This window comes from Octodon degus, unplaced genomic scaffold, assembly GCF_000260255.1.
Source record: "Octodon degus isolate 3935 unplaced genomic scaffold, OctDeg1.0 scaffold00040, whole genome shotgun sequence".
Lineage (NCBI taxonomy): Eukaryota > Metazoa > Chordata > Mammalia > Rodentia > Octodontidae > Octodon > Octodon degus.
The window spans coordinates 7,644,702-7,654,106 of NW_004524616.1; the positions used below are offsets into that span (position 1 = coordinate 7,644,702).

A 9,405-nucleotide genomic window follows, 5' to 3' on the forward strand; every position below is an offset into this window, starting at 1 on the left:
CCACTGCTTCCAGATAATGTCATCAAATTATATTTTATCAACTAATGACGTTAGAAGTGTCATCTTTCCATCATCTTCCTAAAGACCCACTACTGAACACATAAAAATAGTAGGCTGTTTTTTGTTTTTTGGGGTTTTTTTTTGCCAAATTTGTCTTGTGAACCAACCAACTAGTGGCTATCCCAGCTCAGATCCAAAGATTTTAGATCTAAACCATAGCAGTCATGTTCACACCATTCCTTATTGCTAAAATATAAAAAGATGAGCTAAGGTAGCAAATCAGACATACCTGACCCTGGAAGCTAGTGACACAGAGAAATGTAGACAATGCAAGACACTTCCCTATACATTGCCAACCATTGAGATAGCTGCTTTTGATTTCTAGTGACTGCAGGGTCAATGATTTCACGATCAGTGCCTGGTGCCTGTTATCTGTGGCACTGAACCTTGTACCAGATGGGACCCAAAGAAAAATCTATGGTCCTGTCCCTGGAGGACTACACTCAACCTGTTCTTAGGCCAGGACAGCATTTTGTGAATGGCCAGGCCCAAGATCCTTCAGTGTATACCCTTCTGTTCAACACAGCCAAATGTGATCCTTTCGTTTTCAACCAAGAACCATGACCAACATGCCATGTAAAATTGTTTGGCCTTCACTTTTTACAGGGAAGATAGAACCAAAAGTCAATTAGAGGTGGACTAATTTTCTGGACATCTGCATTTGGTATTGATGTGTCATTTCTTTTTATGCTCTAATGAATTTTAGAAAGTCTATCATATTTCCTCAGCCTTTTACATAAGGACATCTGCATTACTTAACTCATGGTTAAACATACACATTATATCATGATTAATAATTGCTGCAACTTCAAAATGCTTATTAGGTATAAACCTACAGATTATTATTATTTTTTTTGCCAAAATTTGTCTTGTGAACCAACCATCCAGTGGCTATCCCAGCTCAGTCCCCCAGTCTTTCCACTCAGAAACTCCTTTGCAGCATCTAGTCTGCTTTTCTGCACCAGCTTGGCAGATGAACACTGTTCAAGCAACAGCCAGGGATTTACGAGCTCTGCAAGACAATGCTTGGGGTGTGGCAGCTCCAGTCTGGAGTCTGAGCGCTAGAGATGTTGTGAGGTAACAGTTATTTTAAAATGCAGAGAGCTTCCAAGTAATTGACTCAGCATTTGATGCAACATAAAGAAATCGAAAGATGATCTCCATTTTATTTCTCAGTGAAACAACTTCCAGTTGTCATTTCCATCTATTCTTCCTTCTCTGTCAAGCAATTCCATTTGTGAATGATTTCATTCATGCAAATGTCCGTTATCCTTGTTGCTGAAGAATGAACTTTGAAAATGTTAACTGTGCTGAATTTGTGCAAATGAGAGATGACAAAGAACCAAACTTTCGACTGGGTGACAGGCACAGTGGCCACAAGACAAAAATGAGGATTCTGAGGCAGAGGTATGCAGCAAGCCTGTGTTAGGAACACAATAAAGCTAGAGGTTGCCAAGATTAACCAAGGTCTTTGATCTTCGTATTTCATATTTCATATATAACTACTTGACTACTAGAAGAAAATATGATACATAGTTAACCTCTTTTATGTTTGTGATCGGAAAGAAAGATTATATCAACTTGAAAGGGGCTGCTGAAAACAAAGTATATCACAAATTTTTCTGGAGAAATGAGAATTAAAACTTTCTTACAATAATAAGAAGAGATAAATGCACTGAAAAAGCTGCAACCACTGGAGTTGTTAATCTTTCTGGCAGATGTATGTTTTAGCACAATAATTAAAGCAGCGCTTTTAGTAGTTTGTTTGCCTTTTACATCTCAGTTCACATGATTCAGTTAAAGTGAAGGTCTAATTTATATCATGAAGACTGCAGTTTGAAGTACTAACTGTAAGCAATCCTCATAAAGCTATGTTTAATTAACAGTTCTATCTAGGACCACTACAGTGTCTTTTACCACACTCTAGCACAATGAACCATCCATGTCAGCAAGCACATAAAGTTTTCCTACCTACCTTCTTAAACTCAGTTGTTCTTTTGGAAATTTCCATAAAGTGCTGCTTCGATTATCTCTCTAAAAAACTACTGTAATTGTCTAATTGATTGCCATACAATCAAGTTTAAATGCATAGGGGCTGGTGTGATAGCTCAGTGGAATAAGCGCTTGCCTGGCAAGCAAAAAGACCTCAGTTTGATCCCCAGTAACACCAAAAAACAAAAAAGTTTAAATGCATATACCTATCACTTATCAATAAGTGTACCATGTTTATATTTTCATTTTTTCACATAAAAGAGTTGTGAATTGTCATAAATACAACACACACACATAAACACACACATTTACCAATAACAATGCAAGGTTATATATTAATTAATTTCAATGTATAAATATAAATTGAATTGAGATAATTTATATGCATATTCTATTTGTAGCCTATTCTTTTATATAATATTGTATCACAGTATTTTCTTTGAGACAGAGTCTTGCTGTGTAGTTCAGGCTAGCCTTGAGTTTGCTATGTAGCCCTCGATAGCTTCAAACTGGTGCTGATCTCCCCACCTCAGCCTTAGGAGGGCTGGGCATGTGCCATCATGCCCAGCAGCATTATAACATTTTCTATCTCAAATAATCAGTTTAGACAATCATTTTTTATTGCTGCCTATAGGTCTGTCACATGAATGCTTGGTAGTCTATTCAAACATTTCCCACTCTCACTTCGGTTGACACATTTAATATCATAACACACAAATGCAAAATTATCTCAATTTCCTTAGGATGAATGACTAAAAGTGAAATTGCTAGAATAAAGGATAAACTACACACAAGCAACATTGAAAAATCTGAATTTAACTTGAAATTTTTAAACCGCACACGAATATCAAAACTCTCTTAACAGCTGGTGCCTAAGACCTTTAGAATAAGTATTTTTATTTATTTTTTAAGATTTATTCATTTGGTACAGGGTCTCACTATACAGCTCGTACTCTTAGTGGTCCTCCTGTCTCAGCCTCTCCTGTGCTGGGAGTCCAGGCATGCATCAGCATGGCTGATTTCAGTGGCCAGCTCAGTACAGGGCCTGCATAGCATGCAGTATCAGGGGTCAAACATGGGCCCTTGCAGTTGTTAGGTAGGCGCTTAGACCACAGAGCTATCTTCCTGGCCAAAATAAGTATTTTTAAATGTGTTAAATTGCTAGGTATAGCTTTATAAATAATTTTTCAAAAGACATTGAGTATTACATAGAAAAATCTTGAGATAAATGATGCTAAGGTTATATAAACCAAGCAATATGGATAGTGTTATCAAGTATTTTGTGGGAAGTTTCACGGACTTACTATGCTTAAAATAATGCCAATTGAACTGAGACGTTATCAATGACTTTAGTCATGTCTAATTATTCTACAATTACACATAAGTAAAATTTAGTCATATAATACCTAACATTAGGTTATTTTAAAGATGGCCTTAAAACACACACACACACACACACACACACACACACACACACACACACAATGGGGGAAATCTCTCTTTGGCCTAGTTTTCATTTAATTTTTTTAAAAAATAATACTTAGCTTTAGAAATTTTTCTTTAAAAATTTTTAAAATTTCTCTAGCATTAGCTGAATAATTACACATTTTCAAAGAAAGAGATGTTTATACCACCATTGAAACAGCTGTCATACTGACCAAATCCGATAGCTTAAGGCTAAATGTCAAGACAACCACTCATTCTGCCATTAAGTGGTCTTCCTCTGCCATAGGACAATGGGCTGAACAACCAATATTCCTGAGACCACCCGGGCTCTCAGGGTTCGGACCACATCATTTCTGAATCTGCCTTCATTTCAGCTCTAACCTTTGTTTTTCACAGTTCAGTTACACTACACTCCAGTCGCAGAAAAGGGCGTCATGAAGATTTTGCGTGTGTGTGTGTGTGTGCAGTAAGTTTAATTTTTTTTTCTGCATCATGAAGATTTACCTCTATATTTCAGTGTGTCTGCATTTTTTTTTTATCAATCCCTGCTTCTTAAAGTATTTTTTAGATTTTTTATCTCATGGAACTTTCACCATCTGGTGGAAAAGATAGCGGATCTATTATTAGCTCTTGATCAGGAAAGTAAGGTGATAGACTAGCTAACGTAAGAAGTGATATAAAAACCAGGTCTCCTCATCTCCAGGCCAGGCAACATTTCACTAACCTCCCGAATATTTTCTTCCACATTTGTATAAAAGTAACTTACAGATTAAAATACTATCGGTAATTTTACTGCTTTGGAACCTATTAAGAGCCTATAAAATCTCAATTCTGTACCTCTTTAAAGAAAAAGCTTTTCTCTTTTTAAAATGGTATTCTTCAGTATTCCAATTCTAATTAGAATTAAAATGAGATTTTATTTCTGGGGAGTATGGAAATTTTATTGTGTTTAATATACATAAGGTACTAGATGATTCAGAAAAAATGTCAGCCCAAAGAAGCTGATACTGGACTTTAGTATCCAAAAGTTCCATTGTTTATCAAATCTTGGGAGATACTATAGGTGTGGTGGGTAACTTCGCTAGGTCATGGTGTCTAGATGTTGTTATAAGGGAGTTTTGTAGACCAATTACTATCTACAGATGGGCCTCATCCAATCATTGAAGATCTTAAGCAAGAAGAACAGGCTACCTGAAAAGGAAAAAATGTTGTCTCCACACTGCTTTTAGACTCAGCCATGATACTGAGTTCTGGCACTATTTCTACTCTACAATCTTCTTAGCCAATTGGAAACCTGCCAACTTCCATAATAATTATTTTATTTTATTTTATTTTATTTCATTTTTTTCCATAATTTTCTTGAGAGACAAATAGCAATGAGATAGTTTCAAATCAAATTAGTAGGACAGTTTCAATAATTAACACATTGCATACTGTCTTCCTAGTGGTTATTTGCATAATAATTATTTTAAATATATCTCCTTTCCCCTCTCTCTATCCATATATATATTTTTTCCCATGAGATTATAATTGAGCTCAACAATTCCTATTACCTAATGGCATTTTAACAACACGGGACAACATACAACTCACATGCTTCTACTTACACTGGAATAAACATGAACTGCCAGTCATATAAAAGTATAGAACACAAAATTATATACAGTACCTAATGTTTGAAATTGGTAATAAGAAATTACTATGCTACTAGGCTTTGTAGTCATTGTACTATTTATCACTTCAGAATATACTAGCTTACTTATGGAAACATTTACTGTAAAACAGTTCTCTGATCATGCCTTCTGCCACCTCACACAACTTTTGTTCTGTGTACGTCGCAACTGTATCCTTTTCTCTTGTCCTTCATTTAATCACATATTTGTACAAGTATACACTGTGACAGTCCCACCATAGATGTGTCATCTACTGATCAATTCCTCTGAGTATATCTGTGTTAAGTAGCAAGTGACTGTATGTTCACACTCACACACAGGCACCCATATATACACAACAGGCAAACACAGGTGGATGAGATTTTGAAACAATATGTCCCATCAGTTTTGTTTCTTTAGAAAACACTGATTAATAAAGTAGGTAGTTTTAATGGCATTTTGTGCCATGCCCTTTCTCCATTTCCCTTCTTTTGCTGTGGAAATCTAGAATACAAGTAAGCGGTCTATGGAGGAGTATATGACGTGACTTTACCCGGGATACGCAGGCAGAAGTCCATGTGGAGAATTTATGCCTATAAATCTATCTTAGACAAAAGCCTTTCCTCTTCCTATCTATATGCTTAAAAGTGACTGAAAGTACGAGGACAAAAGCAGCCTGAGAAGCCAAGCAAAGTAAGAAGAGAGTGAACGCACCAGCACAATGGCTTCATGCAGCATGGCCCACTCACCTTCACATCTGGAAAAGCTGAATGAAAGTCACCGTGGCCAAGATTTCTGCTTGCTTTAGACAAATGCATTCTTAAAGAACACAATAATGTGTATTAATGGCTTCATGCACGTCTATCCAACTGGCTGTATAACAAATATTTATTATATTCAGCTGTGAATTTATTTCCTTATAGACAGTTTAGTAAAACCATAATTTTTACAAATGTAAGTGTTCAATATCCAAGACTAACTTATGAAACATTTAACTATTTCCTCCATAGTAAGCAGGGCATCAGTTAGCAAATGGCTCTCAAAGACTTTCAGCTAGAGCTGGGATGAAAGAACCCTGCCCTTCCAGGCAGGCCAGCAATCAGCCCAGACACAGCCACCAAGTATACTGAGGAGGTCCCTCTGTCCATAAATACAAGGAGTAGTATAACAACTCTAAAACATAAGACTATCTGTAGGTTCTGTATTTTTCACAAATTTACATATTTTAAATTATGTACAAAGCTGCACTAAGTCGGACTCTTGTTTTCAGTAGATTATTCAAAATGGAAAACATTTTTGTCAGTTAGTATGATATATGAACCTAAAGATGTTTCTATGGGCAAGTTATAATAAAAATCAAAGGAGGAAGAGAAAGAAGTAATTTAAAATCAGCTGGATTTGAAAGACTAATATACTTTGGTCAAGAATTCGAACACAATTGTTTCTAAAAGAAGATTAAATTAACCTAGTAGCCCAAATTTCCCACAATTCTAGTATCTTACTTTCCTTGGGGCACTAAAAGAAACTCAATTCACAGGGGCAGGAGGGAATCCCCGTTCATAAGGACTCTGGTTCCTCCGTGGCCACTGCCTCTATGGGAGTGTCTCCAGTACTTTCTGCCAGCAGTTTCATTCCCAGGTATTTAACAACACAGACAGACCACAATAGAATCTTGTGTTCCTCTTCTGGTGATAGGATGTGCTTGCCTACAGCTTTGACCTACAGGAATAAAGCTGGCAGGGCTAGCCTCAGGGCACAACTGCAGTCCCTCTGCCCCATTTGGTCTCTATGCTTGGCAAGTTACCTATTTCTTTACCAAGTTACAATCACCTTATGTATGAAATTTTTCTGCCAAAATTTAAGGATTTCCACAGATGGTCTCATTTAAACATCTATGGTGTTTATCTACATATGACTACAGTTCTAGGCATGTTTCTTTCACTTATACTCTTAATTACCTGCCCTCTCTCATGAGCTACAATCTTCATGGAACAGAAGTTCAATGCTTAGAAAATAAGTCATGCCCTCCTCTAGATATTATCTAATGTCTTAATATTTCTTATATATGATTCTATATTTTGTTCAAATGGATATGCCTTCCTGAAGTAGATACTTGGAACACCCTTTAGTTAAACATATGACAGGCACTAAACATGTCTGCTTCCTATAATAACTGTAATAAATATGACAATAAGCACATTTATCTTTTGGGATTTTCACAATATATAATCTAGAAACTCAAGATGAAGAAATACTCATATTTGAGTGCCTGTTTTGGAAGAGCGCAGCGTCTGGGGTTCGATTCCTCGCCTGGTGTTGCCACCCCCTCTCCCCCAGGCAAGCTGAGATGGTGATTGAAACTGGGCGTAGTGGCACAAGCCTGTTGTCCTAGCACTTGGGAGGCTAAAAACAGGAGAATCACTACGTGTTCAATCTACGTAGTAAGACCCTGTACGCCCTGTAGACTATTTCCTAAATTCATTAAAGAATGAATGAATGAATGAATGAATGAATGAATGAATGAAAGAAAGACTCATATTTGAAATCTTGAAACAATAAGGTTTTCTACAGAGTTGTAGGTGTTTTGTTTGTTTTCCAATTTAACTATTCCTGAGAAATTTCCTCTAGTGGTGTAAGTTTCTGAATAGTAAAGGAAAAACAATCACTGTGACTAATTAGCAGAAGAAGAAACACATCTTAGATGCAATGATTATTAGAGATTCTAGTGAGCTACATGTGCCCATATGCCTGCTCTCTGTACCTAAGGAGCACATGAGAAGGATAAAAGAATTATTATAGGGAAAACTGACAGCCTATATTCTATTATTTCCCTGAAGGACTATAAGAGATACAGTTTTGTATTTCTATTGAAAATAAACACTTCATTCTTGTACATTTTTCCTGTAAACACACCTAAGGCTGAAAGGACTATCACGATCTGGGCCTCTTTAATTCACACGTCGCGGACCTATTTTGGAAAGATGAAGGGAATTTTCATTTCCAAAAGTTAAGCATGTGTAGTGGAGAACATGCCGAAAGCAACAGCAGCAGCGCTCCAGCCAGATCACTGCTGTCCTCAGTCACCTGAAGACAGTTTCTTCATACTGTATATACTTGAACTTTTCTTTCCAGTTTCTTCATACTGTATATACTTGAACTTTTCTTTCCAGTTTCTTCATACTGTATATACTGGAACTTGTCTATCCCAATCTGACTTTATGGTGTTTTGGTTTGGTTTGGTTTGGTTTTTGTATTTTTATGGAAGGCTCTAAGGGTGTTCAGGGTCTCACGACTAGATTGGACTGGTAGTGATCTGCCCGTTCACAGCCTCCCAAGAGCTGGGATTACAGGTGCATGCCACTCTGCCCAGTCTCAACTGACATCTCTGGCCCGGGGATCAAACCCCTGAAGCCTGTGCCTGCTTGTAGATGCTTTAATCCACGGAGCTATTTGGCTGGCCCTGAATTTATGGTTTAAAAACAATGAAATGCCTTTTACCTCATAAGCAGAATATCAGTGTAACATGTTGAGAAAACATTTATGGCTTTAGAATCAAATAAATCATAGTTCAAAGAAAGACCAAGTGATTCTTCAGCTGTGTGACCTTGAGAAAGTTACTAAAGTTCTCTGAGCTTCTTACCTCACTTGAAGCTTAGGGCAACATGAACATCATCTCTCTTAATCCCACTTAGAGCTCAGAAAAGTACCCAGTAAAGAGCACTCTCTACAGGACTTGGTACATAATTAATGATCAACAGTTTCTTGAAATGGCCAAGATTAATTCAAGTTGAATTGATGCTAGTTACCACTATCATTTTATATACTTGGAATGTATGAAAACTTAATTACTGTTAATCATAACCATGATAAAATATCATGCATTTTGGAATTGCATAGCATTGTCTTAATTCAAAAATGTAAAAAGCAGAAAAGTATAAAATCACATTGAGGTACAGATATGCCTCAGTGAGATTATCTATGCTACTCTTCATGCTATTATAAATCTTTAAGTCAGTTTCCATTTCATATACAAGTGTACACAACATCTAAGGTTAAAATGATTTAGAATCTCATCTAAATTTACTTTAACAGTTAAATGTAGAATTCAAAATAAAACACTAATCAAAATACCTCTATGCTGTGCTTGCTTCGGCAGCACATATACTAAAATTGGAACGATACAGAGAAGATTAGCATGGCCCCTGCGCAAGGATGACACGCAAATTCGTGAAGCGTTCCATAATTTTAAGGAGAT

General features: G+C 36.6%; 1 protein-coding gene and 1 non-coding gene across 2 annotated transcripts in view; one reads left to right on the plus strand and one right to left on the minus strand.

The window, feature by feature from the left end:
• Positions 1–9,405, minus strand: part of Chsy3 (chondroitin sulfate synthase 3) — a 280,921-nt gene that overhangs the window by 254,058 nt on the left and 17,458 nt on the right. The gene's annotated exons all lie outside the window — the stretch shown is intronic.
• LOC111816798 lies at positions 9,291–9,397 on the plus strand. The gene has a single exon (XR_002821131.1). It is a non-coding gene; the product is annotated as a U6 spliceosomal RNA (small nuclear RNA).